This window comes from Leucopleurus acutus (genome assembly GCF_964270905.1).
Source record: "Leucopleurus acutus genome assembly, chromosome: 1".
Taxonomy (NCBI): domain Eukaryota; kingdom Metazoa; phylum Chordata; class Mammalia; order Artiodactyla; family Delphinidae; genus Leucopleurus; species Leucopleurus acutus.
The window spans coordinates 98,138,902-98,166,731 of NC_139142.1; positions in this window are offsets into that span (position 1 = coordinate 98,138,902).

A 27,830-nucleotide genomic window follows, 5' to 3' on the forward strand; every position below is an offset into this window, starting at 1 on the left:
GTTAATTCTTCTTCTTGGTGGGAAATGAGAGTTAAATTTGCCCGTCCAGACACCTCCACCTAGTCTCTCATTGGTTCTCCCTATTCCTGTTCATTTTCCACAGAAATTGCAAACTGGGCCAAACAGGAGGTTAAAGGCACTGACTCTCCAAGTGGGGAGAGTGTTAGTAAAGCGTCTGGAATGTTGCATCCGAGTACCAGGGGACGAAAACTGAGACACATTTGATCACGTTTCCCCATCACACGGTGGATCATACTCTGGGTTCCACATGCATGTTTTAGCTGAAGGAAGAATCCCTTAAACCTGGAGAGTTGAGACCCATGGAATGGGTACCATGCAATATGACTTCAAAGGGTCTGCATTTGCTCACCGAACCTCACCAATCCTATCACTGCTGCGTTTATGCCGCTGTACACACGCTTGATTCTCTTTCGGAGACTTATAAATCCATAGGTTTTAAGATTCTTACTAGTCAGGTATATTGTTAGGCGTTTAATATGGGGTGTTGAGTCCACTTCGTTGAGCAAGGAGTAGCTCTTGTCTATTACATATTTGGCTTATGGAACGGTATCTGTGCTAATTTCAATCTCTGGTTTTATGCAGCACCCCAACTCACCTTTCCCCTTAAGCAAGCATAAGTTGGTTTTCTACATTTGACACCCTGTTCTGTTTTGTAATTCAGTTCCTGTGTAGCCAAGTTTACATTCCGTGTAGTAGTGATATCTTATGATGTTTCTTTTTCTGTGTGACTTATTTCACTTAGAATCATCGTACCTGAATCCACTCATTATTCTGCTATGGGCTTGATGACATAGATTTCATTGCTGAGTGATATTGCATTGTACATAAGTACCACAACTTCTTTATCCATTTTTTGCTTTCTGTGATATTGAACTTGTACCGTAAACGAGGTTCTTGTAAACAGAGCCGTCCCAAACTTTGGGGTGGCTGTGTCTTTTTGATTTTAATTTCCCTAAGCTATAGGACCATAAGTGGAAGTGCCCTAGGCTCTGTTGCTTTGTTTTTTGAATGTTTCAGGAAACACCATACACTTCTCCAGAGTGGCTGCTGGTAATTTACATCCCGCCCATCATCATAACAAGGCTCCTAGTTCTCCTTGGCCTGTCCTGCCTTTCTGGATTTTACACTTTTTTCAGATGGCCCTTTTGACCAGGGGGCAGTGAGACTTCATTGTAGTGCAGATTTCCTTTGCAAGCTTGCTTGGTTGGCCAAAAAGGGCGTATGCGTTTTTTCTTGAATATATTCAGGAAAAAACGCATACGCCCTTTTTGGCCAAGTGCATCATTGTGGACGTTCTGCCTCTTTTCCTATGCTTTACATGCAATTCCAGTCTACCTCCTGAAATCGGTTTCCTGCAATTCTGCTCCGCTTTCAAGTCCTCTTGGCAGCCTTACTTCAATATATTTTTGGAGGATAGCTGTCATTTATAACTCTGCAGGTTTGTGAATTACAGTGCCCCTGAGCTCCTTTCATCAACTCGCTTTCTTGTGAGCTGGCCGCAACACCGCAGGATTGCTTCAGGCCCTAGTATGGTTACGTCACGGCATGCCGAGCCTTTGGTTAATTCCTCTTCCTGGTGGGAAATGAGAGTTAAATTTGCCCGTCCAGACACCTCCACCTAGTCTCTCATTGGTTCTCCCTATTCCTGTTCATTTTCCAAAGAAATTGCAAACTGGGCCAAACAGAAGGTTAAAGGCACTGACTCTCCAAGTGGGGAGAGTGTTAGTAAAGCGTCTGGAATGTTGCATCCGAGTACCAGGGGACGAAAACTGAGACACATTTGAACACGTTTCCTGATCACATGGTGGATCATACTCTGGGTTCCACATGCATGTTTTAGCTGAAGGAAGAATCCCTTAAACCTGGAGAGTTGAGACCCATGGAATGGGTACCATGCAATATGACTTCAAAGGGTCTGCATTTGCTCACCGAACCTCACCAGTCCTATCACGGCTGCGTTTATGCCGCTGTACACACGCTTGATTCTCTTTTAGAGACATATAAATCCAAAGGTTTTAAGATTCTTAATAGTCAGGTATATTCTTAGGCGTTTATTATGGGGTGTTGAGTCCACTTCGTTGAGCAAGGAGTAGCTCTTGTCTATTACATATTTGGCTCATGGAATGGTATCTGTGCTAATTTCAATCTCTTGTTGTATGCAACACCCCAACTCACCTTTCCCCTTAAGCAAGCATAAGTTGGTTTTCTACATTTGACACCCTGTCCTGTTTAGTAATTCTGTTCCTGTGTAGCCAAGTTTACATTCCATGTAGTAGTGATATCTTATGATGTTTCTTTTTCTGTGTGACTTATTTCACTTAGAATCATCGTACCTGAATCCACTCATTATTCTGCTACGGGCTTGATGACATAGATTTCATTGCTGAGTGATATTGCATTGTACATAAGTACCACAACTTCTTTATCCATTTTTTGCTTTCTGTGATATTGAACTTGTACCGTAAACGAGGTTCTTGTAAACAGAGCCGTCCCAAACGTTGGGGTGGCTGTGTCTTTTTGATTTTAATTTCCCTAAGCTATAGGACCATAAGTGGAAGTGCCCTAGGCTCTGTTGCTTTGTTTTTTGGATGTTTCAGGAAACACCATACACTTCTCCAGAGTGGCTGCTGGTAATTTTCATCCCAACCATCAGCATAACAAGGCTCCCAGTTCTCCATGGCCTGTCCTGCCTTTCTGGATTTTACACTTTTTTCAGATGGCCCTTTTGACCCGGGGGGGCAGTGAGACTTCATTGTAGTGCAGATTTCCTTTGCAAGCTTGCTTGGTTGGCCAAAAAGGGCGTATGCGTTTTTTCCTGAATATATTCAGGAAAAAACGCATACGCCCTTTTTGGCCAAGTGCATCATTGTGGACGTTCTGCCTCTTTTCCTATGCTTTACATGCAATTCCAGTTTACCTCCTGAAATCGGTTTCCTGCAATTCTGCCCCGCTTTCAACTCCTCTTGGCAGCCTTACTTCAATATATTTTTGGACGATAGCTGTCATTTATAACTCTGCAGGTTTGTGAATTACAGTGCCCCTGAGCTCGTTTCTTCAACTCGCTTTCTTGTGAGCTGTCCGCAACACCGCAGGATTGCTTCAGGCCCTAGTGTAGTTCCGGCACGGCACGCTGAGCCTTTGGTTAATTCCTCTTCCTGGTGGGAAATGAGAGTTAAATTTGCCCGTCCAGACACCTCCAGCTAGTCTCTCTTTCGTTCTCCCTATTCCTGTTCATTTTCCACAGAAATTGCAAACTGGGCCAAACAGGAGGTTAAAGGCACTGACTCTCCAAGTGGGGAGAGTGTTAGTAAAGCATCTGGAATGTTGCACTCGAGTACCAGGGGACGTAACGAGACACATTTGAACACGTTTCCCGATCACACGGTGTATCATACTCTGGGTTCCACATGCATGTTTTAGCTGAAGGAAGAATCCCTTAAACCTGGAGAGTTGAGACCCATGGAATGGGTACCATGCAATATGACTTCATAGGGTCTGCATTTGCTCACCGAACCTCACCAATCCTATCACTGCTGCGTTTATGTCGCTGTACACACGCTTGATTCTCTTTCGGAGACATATAAATCAGTAGGTTTTTAGATTATTTCTAGTCAGGTATATTCTTAGGCGTTTAATATGGGGTGTTGAATCCACTTCCTTGAGCAAGGAGTAGATCTTGTCTATTACATATTTGGCTTATGGAACGGTATCTGTGCTAATTTCAATCTCTGGTTTCATGCAGCACCCCAACTCACCTTTCCCCTTAAGCAAGCATAAGTTGGTTTTCTACATTTGAGACCCTGTTCTGTTTTGTAATTCAGATCCTGTGTAGCCAAGTTTACATTCCGTGTAGTAGTGATATCTTATGATGTTTCTTTTTCTGTGTGACTTATTTCACTTAGAATCATCATACCTGAATCCACTCATTATGCTGCTACGGGCCTGATGACATAGATTTCATTGCTGAGTGATATTGCATTGTACGTAAGTACCACAACTTCTTTATCCATTTTTCGCTTTTGTGATATTGAACTTGTACCGTAAACAAGATTCTTGTAAACAGAGCCGTCCCAAACTTTGGGGTGGCTGTGTCTCTTTCATTTTAATTGCCCTAAGCTATAGGACCATAAGTGGAAGTGCCCTAGGCTCTGTTGCTTAGTTTTTTAGATGTTACAGGAAACACCATACACTTCTCCAGAGTGGCTGTTGGCAATTTACATCCCGCCCATCAGCATAACAAGGCTCCCAGTTCTTCATGGCCTGTCCTGCCTTTCTGGATTTTACACTTTTTTCATATGGCCCTTTTGACTGGGGGGCAGCGAGACTTCATTGTAGTGCAGATTTCCATTGCAAGCTTGCTTGGTTGGCCAAAAAGGGCGTATGCGTTTTTTCCTGAATATATTCAGGAAAAAACGCATACGCCCTTTTTGGCCAAGTGCATCATTGTGGACGTTCTCCCTCTTTTCCTATGCTTTACATGCAATTCCCGTCTACCTCCTGAAATCGGTTTCCTGCAATTCTGCCCCACTTTCAAGTCCTCTTGGCAGCCTTACTTCAATATATTTTTGGACGATAGCTGTCATTTATAACTCTGCAGGTTTGTGAATTACAGTGCCCCTGAGCTCCTTTCTTCAACTCGCTTTCTTGTGAGCTGGCCGCAACACCGCAGGATTGCTTCAGGCCCTAGTGTGGTTCCGGCACGGCATGCTCAGCCTTTGGTTAATTCCTCTTTCTGGTGGGAAATGAGAGTTAAATTTGCCCGTCCAGACACCTCCAGCTAGTTTCTCATTGGTTCTCCCTATTGCTGTACATTTTCCACAGAAATTACAAACTGGGCCATACAGGAGGTTAAAGGCACTGACTCTCCAAGTGGGGAGAGTGTTAGTAAAGCGTCTGGAGTGTTGCACCCGAGTACCAGGGGACGAAAACTGAGACACATTTGAACACGTTTCCTGATCACACGGTGGATCATACTCTGTGTTCCACATGCATGTTTTAGCTGAAGGAAGAATCCCTTAAACTTGGAGAGTTGAGACCCATGGAATGGGTACCATGCAATATGACTTCAAAGGGTCTGCATTTGCTCACCGAACCTCACCAATCCTATCACTGCTGCGTTTATGCCGCTGTACACACGCTTGATTCTCTTTCGGAGACATATAAATCCGTAGTTTATAAGATTATTTCTAGTCCGGGGTATTTTTAAGCGTTTAATATGGGGTGTTGAGTACACTTCGTTGAGCAAGGAGTAGCTCTTGTCTATTACATATTTGGCTTATGGAACGGTATCTGTGCTAATTTCAATCTCTGGTTTTATGCAGCACCCCAACTCACCTTTCCCCTTAAGCAAGCATAAGTTGGTTTTCTACATTTGAGACCCTGTTCTGTTTTGTAATTCAGTTCCTGTGTAGCCAAGTTTACATTCCGTGTAGTAGTGATATCTTATGATGTTTCTTTTTCTGTGTGACTTATTTCACTTAGACTCATCATACCTGCATCCACTCATTATGCTGCTACGGGCCTGATGACATAGATTTCATTGCTGAGTGATATTGCATTGTACGTAAGTACCACAACTTCTTTATCCATTTTTTGCTTTCTGTGATATTGAACTTGTACTGTAAACGAGGTTCTGTAAACAGAGCCGTCCCAAACTTTGGGGTGACCGTGTCTTTTTGATTTTAATTTCCCTAAGCTATAGGACCATAAGTGGAAGTGCCCTAGGCTCTGTTGCTTTGTTTTTTAGATGTTTCAGGAAACACCATACACTTCTCCAGAGTGGCTGTTGGCAATTTACATCCCGCCTACCAGCATAACAAGGCTCCCAGTTCTCCATGGCCTGTCCTGCCTTTCTGGATTTTACACTTTTTTCAGATGGCCCTTTTGACCGGGGGGCAGTGAGACTTCATTGTAGTGCAGATATCCTTTGCAAGCTTGCTTGGTTGGCCAAAAAGGGCGTATGCGTTTTTTCCTGAATATATTCAGGAAAAAACGCATACGCCCTTTTTGGCCAAGTGCATCATTGTGGACGTTCTGCCTCTTTTCCTATGCTTTACATGCAATTCCCGTCTACCTCCTGAAATCGGTTTCCTGCAATTCTGCCCCGCTTTCAAGTCCTCTTGGCAGCCTTACTTCAATATATTTTTGGACGATAGCTGTCATTTATAACTCTGCAGGTTTGTGAATTACAGTGCCCCTGAGCTCCTTTCTTCAACTCGCTTTCTTGTGAGCTGGCCGCAACACCGCAGGATTGCTTCAGGCCCTAGTGTGGTTCCGGCACGGCACGCTGAGCCTTTGGTTAATTCCTCTTCCTGGTGGGAAATGAGAGTTAAATTTGCCCGTCCAGACACCTCCAGCTAGTCTCTCTTTCGTTCTCCCTATTCCTGTTCATTTTCCACAGAAACTGCAAACTGGGCCAAACAGGAGGTTAAAGGCACTGACTCTCCAAGTGGGGAGAGTGTTAGTAAAGCATCTGGAATGTTGCACTCGAGTACCAGGGGACGAAAACGAGACACATTTGAACACGTTGCCCGATCACATGCTGGATCATACTCTGGGTTCCACATGCATGTTTAAGCTGAAGGAAGAATCCCTTAAACCTGGAGAGTTGAGACCCATGGAATGGGTACCATGCAATATGACTTCATAGGGTCTGCATTTGCTCACCGAACCTCACCAATCCTATCACCGCTGCGTTTATGTCGCTGTACACACGCTTGATTCTCTTTCGGAGACATATAAATCGGTAGGTTTTTAGATTATTTCTAGTCAGGTATATTGTTAGGCGTTTAATATGGGGTGTTGAGTACACTTCGTTGAGCAAGGAGTAGCTCTTGTCTATTACATATTTGGCTTATGGAACGGTATCTGTGCTAATTTCAATCTGTGGTTTCATGCAGCACCCCAACTCACCTTTCCCCTTAAGCAAGCATAAGTTGGTTTTCTACATTTGAGACCCTGTTCTGTTTTGTAATTCAGTTCCTGTGTAGCCAAGTTTACATTCCGTGTAGTAGTGATATCTTATGATGTTTCTTTTTCTGTGTGACTTATTTCACTTAGACTCATCATACCTGCATCCACTCATTATGCTGCTACGGGCCTGATGACATAGATTTCATTGCTGAGTGATATTGCATTGTACGTAAGTACCACAACTTCTTTATCCATTTTTTGCTTTCTGTGATATTGAACTTGTACTGTAAACGAGGTTCTGTAAACAGAGCCGTCCCAAACTTTGGGGTGACCGTGTCTTTTTGATTTTAATTTCCCTAAGCTATAGGACCATAAGTGGAAGTGCCCTAGGCTCTGTTGCTTTGTTTTTTAGATGTTTCAGGAAACACCATACCCTTCTCCAGAGTGGCTGTTGGCAATTTACATCCCGCCTACCAGCATAACAAGGCTCCCAGTTCTCCATGGCCTGTCCTGCCTTTCTGGATTTTACACTTTTTTCAGATGGCCCTTTTGACCGGGGGGCAGTGAGACTTCATTGTAGTGCAGATATCCTTTGCAAGCTTGCTTGGTTGGCCAAAAAGGGCGTATGCGTTTTTTCCTGAATATATTCAGGAAAAAACGCATACGCCCTTTTTGGCCAAGTGCATCATTGTGGACGTTCTGCCTCTTTTCCTATGCTTTACATGCAATTCCCGTCTACCTCCTGAAATCGGTTTCCTGCAATTCTGCCCCGCTTTCAAGTCCTCTTGGCAGCCTTACTTCAATATATTTTTGGACGATAGCTGTCATTTATAACTCTGCAGGTTTGTGAATTACAGTGCCCCTGAGCTCCTTTCTTCAACTCGCTTTCTTGTGAGCTGGCCGCAACACCGCAGGATTGCTTCAGGCCCTAGTGTGGTTCCGGCACGGCACGCTGAGCCTTTGGTTAATTCCTCTTCCTGGTGGGAAATGAGAGTTAAATTTGCCCGTCCAGACACCTCCAGCTAGTCTCTCTTTCGTTCTCCCTATTCCTGTTCATTTTCCACAGAAACTGCAAACTGGGCCAAACAGGAGGTTAAAGGCACTGACTCTCCAAGTGGGGAGAGTGTTAGTAAAGCATCTGGAATGTTGCACTCGAGTACCAGGGGACGAAAACGAGACACATTTGAACACGTTTCCCGATCACACGCTGGATCATACTCTGGGTTCCACATGCATGTTTTAGCTGAAGGAAGAATCCCGTAAACTTGGAGAGTTGAGACCCATGGAATGGGTACCATGCAGTATGATTTCAAAGGGTCTGCATTTGCTCACCGAACCTCACCAATCCTATCACTGCTGCGTTTATGCCGCTGTACACACGCTTGATTCTCTTTCGGAGACATATAAATCCATAGGTTTTAAGATTCTTACTAGTCAGTTATATTCTTAGGCGTTTAATATGGGGTGTTGAGTCCACTTCGTTGAGCAAGGAGTAGCTCTTGTCTATTACATATTTGGCTTATGGAACGGTATCTGTGCTAATTTCAATCTCTGGTTTCATGCAGCACCCCAACTCACCTTTCCTCTTAAGCAAGCATAAGTTGGTTTTCTACATTTGAGACCCTGTTCTGTTTTGTAATTCAGTTCTTGTGTAGCCAAGTTTACCTTCCGTGTAGTAGTGATATCTTATGGTGTTTCTTTTTCTGTGTGACTTAGTTCACTTAGAATCATCGTACCTGAATCCACTCATTATGCTGCTACGGGCCTGATGAGATAGATCTCATTGCTGAGTGATATTGCATTGTACGTAAGTACCACAACTTCTTTATCCATTTTTCGCTTTCTCTGATATTGAACTTGTACCGTAAACGAGGTTCTTGTAAACAGAGCCGTCCCAAACTTTGGGGTGGCTGTGTCTTTTTGATTTTAATTTCCATAAGCTATAGGACCATAAGTGGAAGTGCCCTAGGCTCTGTTGCTTTGTTTTTTAGATGTTTCAGGAAACACCATACACTTCTCCAGAGTGGCTGCTGGCAATTTACATCCCGCCCATCAGCATAACAAGGCTCCCAGTTCTCCATGGCCTGTCCTGCCTTTCTGGATTTTACTCTTTTTTCAGATGGCCCTTTGACCGGGGTGAAGTGAGACTTCATTGTAGTGCAGATTTCCTTTGAGAGCTTGCTTGGTTGGCCAGAAAGGGCGTATGCGTTTCTTCCTGAATATATTCAGGAAAAAACGCATACGCCCTTTTTGGCCAAGTGCATCATTGTCGACGTTCTGAGTGTTTTCATATGTTTTCAGTACAATTCCTGTCTACCTCCTGAAATCGGTTTCCTGCAGTTCTGCCTTGCTCTCAGTGCCTCTTCATAGCCTTACCTCAATATACTTTTGGAGAATAGTTGGCCTTTATAACTCTGCAGGTTTTTGAATTGCAGTGGCCCTTAGCTTCATTTTTCAGCTCTTATTTTTGTGATCTTGCCTCATATCCACAGGATTTCTTCAGGCCCTATTCTTCTTCTGGGGCGCCTTGCTCTGCCTTTGGTTAATTCTTCTTCCTGATGTGAAATTAGAGTGACATGTGCCCATTGAAACCGCTACAGCTATTTTCTCACTGGTTCCCCCTATTCCCATTCATCCTCCGCACTAACTGCAGACTGTGCGATACCGGAACTTAAAGGCATTGACTCTCCATGTGGAGATGTTGTTAGTAAAGTGGCTGGAATGTTGATCCGGAGCCCCAGGAGAGGAAAATGAGGTGCATTTTAGAAACCTTTCCCGATCATATGGTATACCATCCGCTGGATTTCCCATGCATGGTTTAGCTGTAGGAAGATTCCCTTCAACTTGGAGTGTTGGGACCCTTGGAATAAGTAGCATGAAGTATTGCATTAAACTTTCGGCAGTTGCTCACCAAAGCTCTCCAATCCTTTCAGCCCCAAGTGTCCAGCCTTATGTCTTATCCAGCTGTGGGTTTATATGTGGTCATTCCAGGTTGCATCACAGCCCCTGAGCGAATTTTGTAAGAATTTTTCTCTCTTTCATTGTTTCTGCGTTTTGGTTTTAAAATTTATTTCTATAATGGGGTTTAGCTCATTTTCACTGCTGTGTTTGTGCCGCTCTGCGCACACTTGATTCCCTTATGGAGATATATCAATACATGGGTTTTAAGATTCTTATTACTCAGATATATTTCTCTGCGGTGTATAGGGTGTGTTGAGGCCAGTTCATTGAGCGAGGTGTAGATCTTGTCTGATACCTATTTGGTTTATTGAACGGTATCTGTGCTAATTTCAAACTCTGGTTTTATGCATCACCCCACCTCTCCTTTCCCCTTAAGCTGACATAAGTGTGTTTTCTAAATGTGAGACACTGTTCTGTTTTGTAATTCATTTTTTGTGCAGCCATATTTATCCTCCCTCTATAAGTGATATCTTATGATATGTTTCTTTTTCTGTTTGACTTATTTCAAGTAGTATTATCGGACCTCAATCCACTCTTTATCCTTCTACTAGCCTTATTACATTGATTTCATGGTGAAGAGATATTCCATTGTACATAAGTACCACATTTTCTTTATCTATTGTTCTCTTTCCTGGGATATTTAAGGTGTACTGAAGTTGAGGTTCTTGTAAACAGAGTAGCCCTAAACTGTGGTGTGCTTGTGTCTTGTTGATTTTTAGACTTCCCTAGATATACTCCCGTGATTGGAAGTGCCCTATGCTCTGTCGCTCTGTTTTTTAGATGATTTAGGAACCACCATACACTTCTCCAGAGTGGCTCTCGGCAGTTCACACACTGTCCATCAGCGTATAAAGGCTCCCTGTTCTCCATGGCCTGTCCTGCATTTCTGGTGTTTACAATTTTTTCGGATGGCCCTTTTGACCGGTGGGAAATGAGACTTCTTTGTTGTGCACATTTGCATTGCTTGCTTGCTTGGTTGCCCATAAAGTGCGTATGCGTTTTTTCCTGGATATATTCAGGAACTAACGCATACTCCCTTTTGGGCCAACTGCATCATTGTCGAAATTCTGCCGCTTTTCATGTGCTTTAAAGGCGAGTCCAATCTATCTCTTGAAATCTGTTTCTTGCAATTCTGTCTTGCATTCAGATCCTCTTCTTTGCCTTACCTCAACATATTTTTGGACGTTAGTTTTCATTTATAACTCTGCAGGTTTGTGAATTGCAGTGACCCTGAGCTCCATTTTTTAAGTTGCTCTTTTGTGAGCTGGCCTCAAAACCGCAGGATTGCTTCAGGCCCTATTTTGGCTCCGGCGAGGCGGGCTGAGCCTTTTTTTAATTCTTATTCTTAATGGGAAATTAGAGTGACATGTGCCCGTCCAAACCCCTACAACTATTCTCTCATTGTTTCCCCCTCTTCCCATTCATCCTCCTCACAATTTGCAAAATGTGTGAAACAGAAGTTTAAATGTGCTGATTCTCTAAGTGGGGAGATTCTAAGTAACGTGGCTGGAATGATGAACAGGAGCACCAGGAGAGGATAAATGAGGTGCATTTTAGACACATCTCCCGATCACATGGTGTACAGTCCTCTGGGTTTTCCATGCATGTTTTAGCTGTAGGAAGATTCCTTGAACCTGCAGATTTGGGACCCATTGAATGGGTACCAGGTAGTATTACTTTAAAGGGTGTGCATTTCCTCACCCAACCTCACATTTCTCTTAGCGCGAACAGTTTCCAGCCTTATGTCTCATCCTGCTGTGGGTCTAGATGTGTTCAATCCATGTTGCATCACCGTCCCTGAGGAAAAGTTGTAAGAGGTTTTCTCTGTCTCTCTGTCGTTTATTTTTTTCAATTTATTACTATATTGGTTACAGCTGATTTTCAAAGCTCTGTTTCTTGCTGCTGTACATCCACTTGATTCACGTACAGAGAGACATCAATAAATTCTTTTTCAGATTCTTACCAGTCATAGATATTCTTTTCCGGTGACTTGAGTGTGCTGAGTGCAGTTCTTTTAGCTACCGTGTAGGCCTTGTTGATTATCAGTTTGGTATTTGGAATGGTATCTTTGCTAATTTCAACCTCCTGGATGATGCCTCACCCCTCCCCACCTTTCCCGTTTAGCAGCCTTACGCATGTTTTCTACATATTTGACTATGTTTTTGTTTTGTAATTTATTTCATGTGTAGCCATTTTGGATTCCACCTTTAAGTGATATCTTATGATATGTGTCTTTTTCTTTTTGAATTATGTCACTTAGAATGATCATACGTAACTCCTCCAGAGTTGTTACAACTGGCCATATTTCATTGATTTCCAGGCTGAGTAATATTCCACTCTACATAAGTACCACATCTCTATCCATTTTTTCCCTCCAGAGACATTTAAGTTATATCCTAGTCGAGGATCTTTTAAACAGAGAGGCAGTAAACATTGGGGTGCCTGTGTCCTCTCGATTTTTGTTTTTCCCAAGATATACGCCCATGAGTGCAAGTGCCCTATGCTCTGTAGCTCATTTTTTAGATGCTTTAGTAAACACAATACACTTCTCCAGAATGGCCGTTGGCAATATACATTTCCACTATAAGCCTCACAGGGCTCCCTCTTCTCCTTGCCCTGTCCTGCATTTCTGGCGTTTACACTTTATGAGGATGGCTCTTCTGACTGATGCGAAGTGATATCTTTTGTAGTATTGATTTCCAGTGCCCACCTGTTTGGTTGGCTAAAAAAGTGTATGCCCTTTTCTTGAATATATACAGAAAAAAACGCATACAGCCTTTTTGGCCAACTGCAATGTCGGAAATGTTCAGCCCCTTTTCTTGTGCTTAATGGCGAATCCTTTCTACCTCCTCAAATCCCTTTCCTGCCATTCTCCCTTGCTTGCCAATCCTTTTCTCTGACTTTCCTCAAGACATTTTTCAGTGATAGATATTTTCAACTCTGCAGTTTCGTGAATTTTACTGCCCCTGAGTTCCATTGTTCAACTTGTGTTTATGGGAACTGGCCACAAAGCAGTGGGATTTCCTCAAGCCCTATACTGTTTCCATGGGCAACCCTAGCCTTTGGTCAATTCATCTTCCTGATTGGAAATTAGAGTGACATGTGCCTGTCTGAACACCTAGGACTTGTCTCTCATTGTTCCTCATCCTTCCGCTTCATCCTCTGGACAAATTCCAAACTGTATGCAACAGGATGTTGACAGTGTTGACATCTCCAAGTGGGGAGACTGTTAGTAAAGACGCTGGAGGGGTGAACCCGAGCACCAGGAGATGAGGAGATGAGATGCCTTTTCCAAACTCTTCCCGATCAGACGGTATACCATCCTCTGGGTGTGACAGACATGTTTTAGCAGTAGGAAGAGTCCCATTCATGTAAGGAGAACACCAGGGCTTTTTCAAAATCAGTGTCTCCCCGAAACCCAAACTGGGGAGTTTTTTAAGCTACGGCTACACATATGTTCATTAAGGGCCTTGGGAAGTAGGCAGAGTCCAAACTTTAGATGACTGAAGTCTTCAGGGTCAGAAGCACTCACCACCGGCTTCCCTTAGGTTACACTTTAACTGTCATTGATAGATGATGTCAATAAAAATATCTATTCTTTTTCCGATTATTTCCCCTTATAGGTTATTGCACAATATTGAGTGTAGTTCCCTGTGCTATACAGTAGTTCCTTGTTGATGATCTATTTTATACATAGCAGTGTGTATGTGTTAATTCCAAACTGTTAATTTATCCCTCCTCCCACCTTTCCCCTTTGGTAATAATAAATTATAAGATTTTATACTTCTCAGAAATGGGGGAGCTGAAAGAGAGGTATCATTTTCAATGGAAAAGCATTTAAAACAAGATTGAAGCTTTAACCAAGATTATTAGATGTACATCCTTGGAAAGAAATCACTTCATTTCTCTAATATTGACCTGACAAATAAGACAAACCTTTTCACTGAACTTGCTTATAATAAAGTGATGGAAATATCAAATGGAAGTGTTAGAAACATCTTATTTTACCCGAGCCTTATAAACTGTTCTATGTTAACTACAGTTTGGCTCACACATCTGTTCATTGAAGTTACAATAGTCTCAATTTCTGTTACTGATCCTCCAGAGTGGACCCCAACAAGGGTCCCCCTGCCCAGTGTCATTGGGGCCAACAGATCGAGACTGAGTTTGGTTCCCAAGCAAAGGAAACTTTATATTTTCATCAGAGAATGGAGAGGTGAGAGCATGCACTACCCCGTGGGCTGTGGGCTGGGCTGCTGTGTAGAGATCCTGTCAGAGTCAGTGGGAGGGAGGGGGCGGAGCTCTCAAGGGCCGGGTTGGCTGCAGCTCAGGCTCTATATCTCGGAGTCTGCACTGGGCCCCAGGAGCTGAGGTGTCGACCCAGCCATTCTGCACCAGGAAATCTGGTCTGAAGTGCCGGGTGTGGAACCTCTGCATGCGGGACCCTAGGAGCACGTGAAATTAGACAAAGCACAAAGGATAAAAAAGGTCAGACTTGACTTTATTGCCCACATTCTATTTTTATCTCCCAGGGATTTTTAATGGGCTTTGCTGGGGACAAACCCCTCCTCTGCCTTTTGTCCCGTTCCTCATTCTTGGAGTGCTGAGGGTGCAGACCCTTCTTCTGTAACTGCTGAGTGCTGAGTTGGGAGCCCTCATACCAGGGGACGAGGGTCAGAACTTCTCCCCAGCAGCCTCCAGGTGACGTTGATTGGCCCCAGGACCCCTGCCTCCCTGCTCGTCCGCCTGAGCACCAGCATTGGAAGTGTTATAGATTCTAATGACCTTTAAGGGTCCAGGAAAGAGATGTGCAGAGACGCTGTGGGGGCCGGTTTCACCCCGCCCCACATTTGTTCGGCCACCTTAGGCTGACCGTTTCTGCCAGCCTAGATGTTCTGACCAGTAGTCTGCTCTTTCTTCAATTAGGCCCCTGAATTAACGTAAAAACAGCACCAGGTGTCAGAGCCCTGCCCGCTCAACTCCCAGACAGTCCAGGGTCAGTGGTGATCAAGGACCATGATGGCCACTGAGTCAACAGCCTTTTGAAGTAAACAGGAGTCCAGCCGGTCTTATTGGCCACCATCATCACGGTGTCTGTAGGCTTTTCTATGGTGACGGTGTGATATACGGTTCCCCCGCCAAGATTATTAGCTCCCCTCCGGGTGCAGGAAGTCCTGCAAGCAGTAGTCTACTCCTTCGGGACACACTATTGTTGTTTTATGAGAGAAACTCCAGGTCAAGTGATGTTCACACGAGTCGTCATGGTGCCCTGTTGCCCCCGGTTATCTCTCTGGATGTTGGAGTTGGAGGGCCTCCTCACTCGAGGTCGGTGTGCCCACGGAGCGAACCCTGCAACTTCAGGGCATGGTTGGTGATTAGGATCACCACGTGGGGTCCTTTTCCCTTAGGAGGGAGGTGGCCTTTTGGGCTGCTGATTTCCAGGTTTTTAGATACCGCCAGTATCTTGGCCAGATGTGGCAGTGGGCCAAGCCCCTTGGTGACTGTAGTTTATCCTACCTGGATGGCATTCTTGCGTTGTTCCATTTCAAGTGGTCCCAGTTTTTGCACTAATTCTCCAATGGCGATTCACCTTTCACCGGGAATGGAAAGGTCAAAGGGTTTAGCTCAATTAGGGAGTTCCAGGGCAAGGGTCTGAATTGACTGCTCTTTCCATTCTTGAAAGGCCACTTCTGGATTCTGTTCAAAAGGATCATCATCTTTTCCTTTCAGTGTTTCATATAGAGGCCCAGCTAGTAGACTGTAGTTAGGGATCCAGAAGCAGCAAACCCTGGCCTCCCCAGGAACCCCTAAGCTGTCTTCTAGTTTTAGAAAGGGGTAAGGCTGCAAATGGTTTCTTCCCTTTCCTGGGATGGGCTTCTCTGACCTTGTGTGAGAATGAAGCCCAGGCAGGTCACTGCAGTCTGTGATATTTGAGCTTTTTCTTGGACAACTTCTATCCTTTATTGGCTTGGTAGTTCAGAGGCCTCCTTAGTAGGGCTGGCGATCAGAATGTCGTCTGCATATTGAAGGAGGGTTTCCTTTTCCAGAGGTAGAACTTTTCGGTCGTTAGCTAAGCTTTCCCCAAAGATGGTGTGGGAATTTTTGAACCCTTGGGGCAAGACGGCCCGGAAGTATTGTTTTAGTTGTATGTTGAGTCCTGCCACTCACAAGCCAAAATTTCTTGTGACTCTGGGACTAATGGAATACAAAAGAAGGCATCATTGAAGACTAATACAGAATACCATGTCCTGGTGGTTGGTAGAATGACCAGCAGGGTGTAGGGATCAGGAGCAACTGGAGGTATATCCTCGGTGGCTTCACTGACTGTCCTGACATCCTTTACCAGGTCCCCAGCAGCCCATGGGGCTCTCGTGGTCAGGCCAATCCCAGGATATGGAGCTCTCCTGGGCAGGTACCCCACCCCCAACCCAGCCCACGGGGCTCTCATGGTCAGGCCCCTCCCAGGATACAGAGCTACCCTTGCAGGTACCGTGGCAGGGCTGGGCACACAGGAACCGTGCACATAGCCCTCATTGAAGAGCACCCCCAGCTCACCTGTCGCTCAGAGCTGACACAGAGCACCTCAGAGCAGGACTTGAACTAACAAACAGCAGCTCCGACAGGTCTGTGACCCTGGGCATCACTCTGTGTGGCCTCCCTCCACCTGGTCTTCCAGAGACTTCCACTGCACCCAGGGCACCAGGCCTCTGTCTCCAACCACCACCCACCCCTCCTCTCCCTGACTCCTGGGTTCCTCTCATTAGGAGAGGGTTTTCTTGAAGTTGTCTCCCACTCATGGGCCAGATAAAATGATTAGAAAACAAGCCAAAGCTGCAGCCCCTTGTCTATCCTGACTCTCAGGAGCCCACACCTGTTCCTTGGACCTGGCCGGTTCAGCAAGTTCCATTGTCTGCAACTGTGAGCCCCTGAGGGGTGATGATTGGCTGACCTGGGCAGCCTTACCATGCTGGCCAGCCCTCCCCAGGTGTGCCTGGGTTGAGATCAATATAAATACCACTCCAGGCAGCAAAAGCCCCTGCAGCTGTGCCTGACGCCATTTTCTCTGCCCTGTCAGCAGTCTCCGGGCTGGGCTGGTGGGAGGGAGTGAGAGGCCACGGCTTTGTGGGTGGCCCAGTGTGAGTGGGGCTCTGCTGGACTTTCTGCAGCAGTTGCCAGGCTGCCATCTGCTAAAGAAGAGGATGTGTCACCCATACCTGCTGCTGGAATTTCTCCCTGGGCAGAGGTGAGGAAGGAAAAAAGCAGTGGGGGCAGGGACAGGACGGGTATCTCAGGCAGGGAAATGGAAATCTTCCAGAAGAGCACCCAGGGCCAGGACCATCCTGGCTGGCCTGCAGGCACCAAGTCAGCTGGCATGCTGTCACTCGTGTGGCTCCATGGCCCTTCCTCTAGGCTTTCAAGTCCTTGTATATATTCAGGTGTTTTACCTGGGAAGGGCGGGAACAGTTCAGCAGCAACTGGCCTGGGGTTCAGCTCACGTTTACTCACAGATGCCTCGGCACGGTGCCCCAGCTTTGCAATGAGGACGCTTGTTGTGTGGGGGCTGCTGGCTGAATGGGAGACGATTCCCCACCACTGACCAACTTCAGAATTGTTTACAACTGGAGCAAGTGCCCTGATACGGTTTTCCTCTGAGTAACTGGTGGGTTCTGTTTTTTTTTTCTCTTTTTCGTTTTTGGTTCAAGGTAGATTTTATTCCTCTTTTTTGTATTTACAGATATAAGCATGGAAATAATTTATTCATATAAATACATGTATGTGAAGGGAATAATTGTTTTTTCTGTTTTATTTTTTAAATTTTATTTCTTTTTAATTTTGAATTTTATTTTATATTTTTATACAGCAGCTTCTCATTGGTTATCTATTTTATACATATAAATGTTTACATGCCAATCCCAATCTCTCAACTCCTCCCACCACCACCCCTCCAAGAGCTTTCCCCCCTTGTTGTCCATACGATTGTTGTCTACATCTGTTGCTCTATTTATGCCTTGCAAAACGGTTAATCTGTACAGTTTTTCTAGGTTCCACATATATGCATGAATATACAAGATTTGTTTTTCTCTTTCTGACTTACTTCACTCTGTATGACAGTCTCTAGATCCATCGACGTCTCTACAAATGACCCAATTTCATTCCTTTCATGGCTTAGTAATATTCCATTTTATATATGTACCACATCTTTATGCATTCGTCTGTCTGTGGGCATTTAGGTTGCTTCCATTACCTCGATATTGTAAATAGTGATGCAATGAACATTGCGGTGAATGTCTCTTTTTGATTTATGGTTTTGTCTGGGTATATGTCCAGTCCTGGGATCGCTGTATCATATGGTAATTCTATTATTAGTTTCTTAAGAAACTCCATATTGTTCTCCATAGTGACTGTATCAATTTATATTCCCAACAATAGTGGAAGAGGCTTCCTTTTCTCCACACCCTTTCCAGCATTTGTTGTTTGTAGATTTTCAGATGATGCCCATTCTAACAGGTGTGAGGTGATACCTCATTGTTGAGTCCATTTCGTTGAGCAAGGGGTAGGTCTTGTCTATTACATATTTGGCTTATGGAACGGTATCTGTGCTAATTTCAAACTCTGGTTTTATGCAGCACCCCAACTCACCTTTCCCCTTAAGCAAGCATAAGTTGGTTTTCTAAACTTGAGACCCTGTTCTGTTTTGTAATTCAGTTCATGTGTAGCCAAGTTTACATTCCGTGCATTAGTGATACCTTATGATGTTTCTTTTTCTGTGTGACTTATTTCACTTAGAATCATCGTGCCTCAATCCACTCATTATGCTGGTACAGGCCTGGTGACACAGATTTCATTGCTGAGTGGTATTCTGTTGTACATAAGTACCGCAACTTCTTTATCAATTATTTGTTCTCTGGGATATTTAACTTGTACTGTAGAAGAGGCTCCTGTAAACAGAGCCGTTGTAAATTTTGGGGTGGCTGTGTCTTTTTGATTTTAATTTCCCTAAGCTATAGGACCATAAGTGGAAATGCCCTAGACTCTGTTGCTTTGTTTTTCAGATGTATCAGGAAACACCATACACTTCTCCAGAGTGGCTGTTGGCAATGTACATCCCGCCCATCAGCATAACAAGGCTCCTTTTTCCCCATGGCCTGTCTTGCCTTTCTGGATTTTACACTTTTCTCAGATGGCCCTTTAGACCGGGGGGAAGTGACACTTCATAGTAGTTCGGATTTCCATTGCAAGCTTGCTTGGTTTGCCAAAAAGGGCGTATGTGTTTGTTCCTGAATATATTCAGGAACAAACTCATACGCCCTTTGTTGCCAAGTGCATCATTGTCGATGTTCTGCCTCTTTTCCTATGCTTTAAATGCAAATCCAGTCTACCTCCTGAAATCGGTTTCCTGCAATTCTGCCCCGCTTTCAAGTCCTCTTCGCAGCCTTACTTCAATATATTTTTGGACGTTATCTGTCATTTATAACTCTGCAGGTTTGTGAATTACAGTGCCCCTGAGCTCCTTTCTTCAACTCGCTTTCTTGTGAGCTGGCCGCAAACCCGCAAGACTGCTTCAGGCCCTAATCTGCTTCTGGCAGGGCACGCTGAGCCTTTGGTTAATTCCTCTTCCTGGTGGGAAATGAGTGTTAAATATGCCCGTCCAGACACCTACCTCACTCTCAACCCCTTGGTGATGTGGGTCCTCTGGTTTGTGGCCACTTTTGCTGGGTTCCTCACCTTTCGATGATGTGGCCCCACTAGTGTGAGGACACTCCTGCTTGGTTCTCATCCACGTGGTTATGTGGACCCCCTGGTGAGAGTCTGTTCCTGGCTTTGTTCCTCACCCACCTGTGAGGGAGACCCTCTGCTGATAGGTCACTCCTGCATGGCTGGCACACATTGCCTTGGTGAAGTCAGCCGTGTGGTGGCAGTTGGAGCGTGCTGGGAATCTCTTCCCCCCGGTGATGAGGGCCCTCTTGCATCAGGCCCTGACTGCTGGGCTCACCAACTTTTCTTAGTGAGCCCAGTGATGCTTTGGCACTCCTCTTAGGATCCCATCTCCATGGGGATGTGGGCCTTCTGCTCTGAGGTCCCAACGGCTGGGTTGTTCACATTTTCATGATGTGGGCTCTCTGGTGTTAGTTCACAGAAGCCTGGATCCCATAGCCTCTGTGCTCTTGGCCGCCTGCTGGGAGGTTCCAACTGCTGGATTCCTCACTTTTTTAAATTTTTGGGCCCTCTGTTGTGAGGATCCTCCTGCCTGCCTCACTCCCAGCCCCTTCGTGATGTGTGTCGTCTGGTTTGAGGCCACATGTGCTGGGTTCCTCACCTTTCGATGATGTGGGACCAATGGTCTTAGGAGACTCCTGCCTGGTTCACATCCCCTTGGTGATGTGGGCCCTCTGTTGAGAGTCTGATCCTGGCTGGGTTCCTCACCCATCTGTGAGGTGGGCCGTCTGATGTGAGGTCACTCTTGCCTGGCTTGCTCACCTCGCCTTGTGGACATGAGCCCTCTGGTGGCACTTGGAGCCTGCTGGGAGCCTCCTCTCCTCGGTGATGAGGGCCCTCTGGCATCAGGCCCTAACTGCTGGGCTCCCCACATTTTGTGATGTGTGCCCAGTGGTGCGAGGACACTCCAGCCAGGTTCACATCCCCATTGGGGTGTGGGCCTTCTGCTCTGAGGTCCCAAAGCCTGGGTTGCTCACAGTTTCATGATGTGGGCTCTCTGCTGTTAGTTCACTCCTGCCTGCATCCCATAGCTTCTGTGCTCTGGACCGCCTGCTGGGAGGTTCCAACTGCTGGATTCCTCACCTTTCTTATTCTTTGGGCCCTCTGTTTTTAGGCTACTCCTGCCTGCCTCACTCCCATTCCCTTTGTGATATGTGTCCTCTGATTTGAGGCCACATGTGCTGGGTTCCGCACCTTTCGATGATGTGACCCCACTGGAGGGAAGACAGTCCTGACTGGTTCCCATCCCCTTGCTGATGTGGGCCCTCAGGTGAGAGTCTGATCCTGGCTGGGTTCCTCACCCTTCTGTGAGGTGGGCCCTCTGCTGTGAGGTCAATCATGCCTGTCTGGCACACGTCACCTTGGTGACGTGGGCCCTCTGGTGGCAGTTGGAGTGTGCTGGGATCCTCCTCCCCTCGGTGATGAGGGCCCTCTTGCCTTAGGCCATAACTGCTGGGCTCCCCACATTTTCTGATGTGTGCCAAGTGAGTGAGGAGACTCTTGCCAGGTTCCCATCCCCATGGCGATATGGGCCTTCTGCTCTGAGGTCAAGACGGCTGGCTTGCTCACAGTACCATGATGTGGGCCCTCTGCTGTGAGTTCACTCCGGCAAGGATCCCTTATCATCGGTGCTCTGAGCCGCCTGCTGGGAGGTTCCAACTGCTGGATTCCTCAACTTTTTTATTCTATGTGCCCTCTGTTGTGAGGCTCCTCCTGCCTGCCTCACCGCCAGCCCCTTGGTGATGACTGTCCTATGGCTTGAGGCCACATGTGCTGCGTTCCTCACCTTTCGATGATGTGACCCCACTCGTGTGAGGACACTCCTGCCTGGTTCCCATCCCCTTGGTGAGGTGGGCCCTCTGGCGAGAGTCTAATCCTGGCTGGGTTCCTCAACGTTCTGTGAGGTAGGCCCTCTGCTGTGAGGTCACTCCTGCCTGGCTGGCACACGTCACCTTGGAGACGTGAGCCCTCTGGTGGCAGTTGGAGCGTGCAGGGCGCCTCCTCCTCTCGGTGATGACGGCCCTCTGGCGTCAGGCCCTAAATGGTGGGCTCCCCACATTTTCTGATGTGCGCCCAGTGGTGCGAGGACACTCCAGCCAGGTTCCCATTCCCATGGGGATGTGGTCCTTCTGCGCTGAAGTCTCAACTCCTGGGTTGCTCACAGTTTTGTGATGTGGGCCCTCTGCTGTGAGTTCACTGTGGCCTGGATCCCATATCCTCGGTGTTCTGGGCTGCCTGCTGGAAGGTCTAAATGCTGGAATCCTCACGTTTTTTATATTATGTGCCCTGTGTTGTGAGGCTACTCCTGCCTGCCTCACTCCAAGGCCCTTGGTGATGTGGGTCCTCTGGTTTGAGGACACATGTGCTGGGTTCCTCACCTTAAGATGATAAGGCCCCACTGGTGTGAGGATAATCCTGACTGGGTCCCATCCCCTTTGTGATGTGGGCCCTCTGGTGAGAGTCTGATCCTGGCTGGGTTCCTCACCCATCTGTGAGGTGGGCCCTCTACTATCAGGTAACTCTTGCCTGGGTTGCTCACCTCGCCTTGTTGACATGAGCCCTCTGGTGGCAATTGGACCCTGCTGGGAGCCTCCTCAGCTCTGTGATGAGGGCCCTCTGACGTCAGGCCCTAACTGCTGGGCTCCCCAACTTTTCTTAGTGAGCCCAGTGTTGCTCAAGCACTCCTCTTAGGTTCCCATCCCCATGGGGATGTGGGCCTTCTGCTCTGAGGTTCCAACGGCTGGGTTGATCACAATTTCATGATGTGGGCTCTCTGGTGTTAGTTCACTGTGGCCTGGATCCCATAGCCTCTGTGGTCTTGGCTGCCTGCTGGGAGGTTCCAACTGCTCGATTCCTCAACTTTTGTATTCTATGGGTCCTGTGTTGTGATGCTCCTCCTGCCTGCCTCACTCGCAACCCCTTCGTGATGTGGGTCTTCTGGTTTGAGGCCACATGTGCTGGGTTAGGCAACTTTCAATGATGTGGCCCCACTGGTGTGAGGACACTCCTGCCTGGTTCCCATCCCCTTGGTGATGTGGGCCTTCTGGTGACAGTCTTATCCTGGCTGGGTTCCTCACTCTTCTGTGAGGTAGGCCCTCTGCTGTGAGGTCAATCCTGCCTGACTTGCACACATCACCTTGGCGACGTGGGCCCTCTGTTGGCACATGGAACCTGCTGGGAGCCTCCTGCCCTCGGTGATGACGGCCCTCTAGCATCAGGCTCTAACTGCTGGGCTCCCCACGTTTTCTGATGTGAGCCCAGTGATGCCAGGACACTCCTGTCAGGTTCCCATCCCCATGGGGATGTGGGCTTTCTGCTCTGAGGTCCCAATGCCTGGGTTGCTCACAGTTTCATGATGTGGGCTCTCTGCTGTTAGTTCACTCCTGCCTGCATCCCATAGCTTCTGTGCTCTCGGCCGCCTGCTGGGAGGTTCCAAATGCTGGATTCCTCACTTTTTTTATTCTTTGGGCCCTCTGTTTTTAGGCTACTCCTACCTGCCTCACTCCCATCCCCTTTGTGATGTATGTCCTCTGATATGAGGCCACATGTGCTGGGTTCCTCACCTTTCGATGATGTGGCCCCACTGGTGGGAGGACAGTCCTGACTGGTTCCCATCCCCTTGGTGTTGTGGGCCCTCTGGTGAGAGTCTCATCCTGCCTCGGTTCCTCACCCTTCTGTGAGATAGGCCCTCTGCTGTGAGGTCACTACTGCCTGGCTGGCGCATGCCACCTTGTAGACGTGGGCCCTCTGTTGGCAGTTGGAACCTGCTGGGAGTCTCCTCCCCTCAGTTATGAGGGCCCCCTGGCATCAGGCCCTAACTGCTGGGCTCCTAACATTTTCTGATATGTGCTAAGTGGTGCAAAGCCACTCCTGCCAGGTTCCCATCCCAATGGGGATGTGGGCCTTCTGTTCTGAGGTCCCAACAGCTGGGCTGCTCACAGGTTCATGATGTGGGCCCTCTGCTGTGAGTTCACTGCGGCCTGGATCCCATAGCCTCGGTGCTCTGGGCCACTTGCTGGGAGGTTCCAACTGCTGGATTCCTCAACTTTTATATTCTATGGACCCTGTGTTGTGAGGCCGGTCCTGCCAGCCTCATTCCGAACCCCTTGGTGATGTGGTTCCTCTGGTTTGAGGACACATGTGCTGGGATCCTCACCTTTCGATGATGTTGTCCCACTGGTGTGGGGACACTCCTGCCTGGTTCCCATCCCCTTGGTGATGTGGGCCCTCTGGTGAGAGTCTGATCCTGGCTGTGTTCCTCACCCTTCTGTGAGGTGGGCCCTCTGCTGTGAGGTCACTCCTGCCAGGCTGGCACACATCACCTTGGCGACGTTGGCCCTCTGGTGGCAGCTGGAGCCTGCTGGGAGCCTCCTCCTCTCGGTGATGAGTGCCCTCTAGCGTCAGGCCCTAACTTCTGAGCACCCCACGTTTTCTGATGTGAGCCCAGTGATGCCAGGACACTCCTGTCATGTTCCCATCACCATGGGGATGTGGGCCTTCTGCTCTGAGGTCCCAATGTCTGGGTTGCTCACAGTTTCATGATGTGGGCTGTCTGGTGTTAGTTCACTCTGGCCTGGTTCCTCTAGCCTCTGTGCTCTGGGCCGCCTGCTGGGAGGTTCCAACTGCTGGATTCCTCACCTTTCTTATTTTTGGGCCCTCTGTTATGAGGCTCCTCCTGCCTGCCTCACTCCCAGCCCCTTGGTGATGGGTGTCCTATGGTTTGAAGCCACATGTTCTGGGTTCCTCACCTTTAGATGATGTGGCCCTACTCATGTGAGGACACTCCTGCCTGGTTCCAATCCATTTGGTGATGTGGGCCCTCTGGTGCGAGTCTGATCCTGACTGGGTTCGTCACACTTCTCTGAGGTGGGCCCTCTGCTGTGAGGTCATTCGTGCCTGGTTGGCACACATCGCCTTGGCGACGTCAGCCCTCTGGTGGCAGTTGGAGCCTGCTGGGAGCCTCCTTCCCTTGGTGATGAGGGTCCTCTGGCGTCAGGCCCTAACTGCTGGTCGCACCAAATTTTCTGATACGTTCTCAGTGGTGCGAGGACACTCCTACCAGAATTCCATCCCCATGGGGATGTGGGCCTCCTGCTCTGAGGTTCCAATGGCTGGGTTGCTCAGTTTCATGACATGGGCCCTCTTCTGTGAGTTCACTGTGGCCTGGATCTCATGGCCTCGGTGCTCTGGGCCGCCTGCTGGGAGGTTCCAACTGCTGGATTCCTCACTTTTTTATTCTATGTGCCCAGTGTTGTGAGGCTACTCCTGCCTGCCTCACTCCGAGGTCCTTGGTGATGTGGGTCCTCTGGTTTGAGGACACATGTGCTGAGTACCTCAGCTTTTGATGATGTGACCCCACTGATGTGAAGACACTCCTGCCTGGTTCCCATCCCCTTGGTGATGTGGGCCCTCTGGTGAGAGTCTGATGTTGGCTGGTTTTCTCACCCTTCTGTGAGGTGGGACCTCTGCTGTGAGGTAACTCCTGCCTGGCATGCTCACGTTGCCTTGGCAATGTGAGCCCTCAGGTGGCAGTTGGAGCCTGCTGGGAATCTCCTCCCCTCAGGTATGAGAGCTCTGTATAAAACACATATGCCCTTTTTTGCCAAGTGCATTATTTTCCAAGTTCTGTCTCTTTTCCTATGCTTTAAGAGCTACTCCCGTGTACGTTCTGAAATCAGTTTCCAGCAATTCTGCCCCGCATTCAAGTCCTCTTCGCAGCCTTACTTTAGTATAATTTTGGATGATAGCTGTCATTTATAACTCCGCAGGTTTCTGAATTACAGTGCCCCTGAGCTCCTTTCTTCAACTCGCTTTCTTGTGAGCTGGCCGCAACACCGCAGGATCTCCTCAGGCCCTAATCTAGTTCCAGCATGGCACGCGGAGCCTTTGGTTCATTTATCTTCCTGGTGGGAAATGAGAGTTAAATTTGCCCGTCCAGACACCTACAGATAGTCTCCCATTGCTTCTCCTTATTGCTGTTCATCTTCCGAAGAAATTGCAAACTGGGCCAAACAGGAGGTTAAAGGCACTGACTCTCCAAGTGAGGAGAGTGTTAGTAAAGCGTCTGGAATGTTGCACCCGAGTACCAGGGGACGAAAACTGAGACACATTTGAACACGTTTCCCGATCACACGGTGGATCATACACTCCGTTCCACATGCATGTTTTAGCTGAAGGAAGAATCCCTTAAACCTGGAGAGTTGAGACCCATGGAATGGGTACCATGCAATATGACTTCAAAGGGTCTGCATTTGCTCACCGAACCTCACCAATCCTATCACTGCTGCGTTTATGCTGCTGTACAGACGCTTGATTCTCTTTCGGAGACATATAAATCCATAGGTTTTAAGATTCTTACTAGTCAGGTATATTCTTAGGCGTTTAATATGGGGTGTTGAGTCCACTTCGTTGAGCAAGGAGTAGCTCTTGTCTATTACATATTTGGCTTATGGAACGGTATCTGTGCTAATTTCAATCTCTGGTTTTATGCAGCACCCCAACTCACCTTTCCACTGAAGCAAGCATAAGTTGGTTTTCTACATTTGACACCCTGTTCTGTTTTGTAATTCAGTTCCTGTGTAGCCAAGTTTACATTCCGTGTAGTAGTGATATCTTATGATGTTTCTTTTTCTGTGTGACTTATTTCACTTAGAATCATCGTACCTGAATCCACTCATTATGCTGCTACGGGCCTGATGACATAGATTTCATTGCTGAGTGATATTGCATTGTACGTAAGTACCACAACTTCTTTATCCATTTTTCGCTTTCTGTGATATTGAACTTGTACCGTAAACGAGGTTCTTGTAAACAGAGCCGTCCCAAACTTTGGGGTGGCTGTGTCTTTTGATTTTAATTTCCCTAAGCTATAGGACCATAAGTGGAAGTGCCCTAGGCTCTGTTGCTTTGTTTTTTGGATGTTTCAGGAAACACCATACACTTCTCCAGAGTGGCTGCTGGCAATTCACATCCAGATCATCAGCATAACAAGGCTCCCAGTTATCCATGGCCTGTCCTGCCTTTCTGGATTTTACATTTTTTTCAGATGGCCCTTTTGACCGGGGGGCAGTGAGACTTCATTGTAGTGCAGATTTCCTTTGCAAGCTTGCTTGTTTGGCCAAAAAGGGCGTATGCGTTTTTTCCTGAATATATTCAGGAAAAAACGCATACGCCATTTTTGGCCAACAGCATCATTGTGGACGTTCTGCCTCTTTTCCTATGCGTTACATGCAATTCCTGTCTACCTCCTGAAATCGGTTTCCTGCAATTCTGCCCCGCTTTCAAGTCCTCTTGGCAGCCTTACTTCAATATATTTTTGGAAGATAGCTGTCATTTATAACTCTGCAGGTTTGTGAATTACAGTGCCCCTGAGCTCCTTTCTTCAACTCGCTTTCTTGTGAGCTGGCCGCAACACCGCAGGATTGCTTCAGGCCCTAGTTTGGTACCGGCATGGCACACTGAGCCTTTGGTTAATTCCTCTTCCTGGTGGGAAATGAGAGTTAAATTTGCCCGTCCAGACACCTCCACCTAGTCTCTCATTGGTTCTCCCTATTCCTGTTCATTTTCCACAGAAATTGCAAACTGGGCCAAACAGGAGGTTAAAGGCACTGACTCTCCAAGTGGGGAGAGTGTTAGTAAAGCGTCTGGAATGTTGCACCCGAGTACCAGGGGACGTAAACTGAGACACATTTGAACACGTTTTCCGATCACACGGTGGATCATACTCTGGGTTCCACATGCATGTTTTAGCTGAAGGAAGAATCCCTTAAACATGGAGAGTTGAGACCCATGGAATGGGTACCATGCAATATGACTTCAAAGGGTCTGCATTTGCTCACCGAACCTCACCAATCCTATCACTGCTGCGTTTATGCCGCTGTACACACGCTTGATTCTCTTTCGGAGACATATAAATCCATAGTTTTTAAGATTCTTACTAGTCAGGTATATTGTTAGGCGTTTAATATGGGGTGTTGAGTCCAGTTCGTTGAGCAAGGAGTAGCACTTGTCTATTATATATTTGGCTTATGGAACGGTATCTGTGCTAATTTCAATCTCTTGTTGTATGCAGCACCCCAACTCACCTTTCCCCTTAAGCAAGCATAAATTGGTTTTCTACATTTGACACTCTGTTCTGTTTAGTAATTTAGTTCTTGTGTAACCAAGTTTACATTCCGTGTAGTAGTGATATCTTATGATGTTTCTTTTTCTGTGTGACT